This window comes from Alligator sinensis, unplaced genomic scaffold, assembly GCF_000455745.1.
Source record: "Alligator sinensis unplaced genomic scaffold, ASM45574v1 scaffold1596_1, whole genome shotgun sequence".
NCBI classification, from domain to species: domain Eukaryota; kingdom Metazoa; phylum Chordata; order Crocodylia; family Alligatoridae; genus Alligator; species Alligator sinensis.
The window spans coordinates 51,048-52,266 of NW_005843481.1; the positions used below are offsets into that span (position 1 = coordinate 51,048).

Sequence of the window (1,219 nt, forward strand, 5' to 3'; positions counted from 1 at the left end):
CTCCGCGGCGAGCTGGGCGAGAGCAGGGGGCTGCGTGGCCGGCATGCCCTCCTGCCCCGCAGCCCCCGGCTTTGGCGTCGGGCCGGCTCCTCCTGCAGCGCCTGCTCTCCTGCCCCACGCTGCACTGGGGGCTGCGGGGACGCACGCCTGGTCCTGGGCTGGACGACACGAGGGACGTGTCCTGCCCCGCAGCTGCTGCCCAGAGCCCCCCGCGCCCGGCCGGCTCCCCAGCGACACCTGCGGCTCCGGCAGGGCTGCGACGGGAAGGGCCGCGGGGGCTGCCCCAGGCTGCAGCGCAGCATCCATGTCTCCCCGGAGAGGCCTCCCCCGCCACGGCCGGGCTCTTGCTGCCGTGCGGCGCCTGCCCACTGCGGGGAAGGAGAGGACACGGACGTCACCACGGGGTGGGAGACCCAGGACAGATCCCCCCACAGCCCCCCAGCGCCCCGCGCCTGTGGGCCCCCTCTCCACAGGCACACGGACCAATGTCTCCCAAGATCATGAGACACCAGGAAACCCTCCCTCCCCTGAGGTCCCCAACCCTGTCCCCGCGCAGAGCAGCCTCGCGGTGTCCTTGCTGCCCTGTACGGCTGTGACCCCCGAGCACAACTGCCCCCTTCCCGCCTCACTCCTGCCCAGGCCTGTGCCAGGCCCTGTAGCCCCTGCAGTGCCCCAGCATGGCCCCACTGCGCTGACCCGCACGGCCCCGCACACGGGACAGACATCGCCAACATCTCCCCGCTCCCCACCCGCACCGCCTGCTCCGGGGGATGGGAGCCCCGGCACAGCTGCCCCCCCCAGCCCCGCAGTGCCCTGAGCATGGGCTCCCCTCCACCCCGGGCACACGCACCCGCACACGTCCAGCGTGTCCCGACAGCCCCGCACACCAGCACCCCGGCCACCCCCGCGCTTCGCCGGCGGCGGGACGCGCAGAGCCGCGCCACGGACCCCTCCCCCCGACGCGGGGGCTTCTGGGAGCTGAGCACGACCCCCCCCACCCCCTCCAGGTCCCGCCCCTTACGCGTCACACGTGACGTCACAGGCAGTCAGGGGCCCCTCCCGCCCGCATCCCCCCGCGCGCTAACCCGTTGGTGCCCTGGCCGGCGGCAGAGCTGCGGGTTGCGGTGCGTGGAGGACGCGCCGTGTCACTGCTCCCCGCACCCCGAGCGCTGCTCCCGCGGCCGTCCCCGGGGGGGTCGGGCTGCGCCGCGGGGCGGGG

At 75.5% G+C, this 1,219-nt stretch overlaps 2 pseudogenes; one reads left to right on the top strand and one right to left on the bottom strand.

The window, feature by feature from the left end:
- Window positions 1–1,219, top strand: part of LOC102382707 — a 71,047-nt pseudogene that overhangs the window by 44,517 nt on the left and 25,311 nt on the right.
- Window positions 1–1,219, bottom strand: part of LOC102382541 — a 20,467-nt pseudogene that overhangs the window by 16,900 nt on the left and 2,348 nt on the right.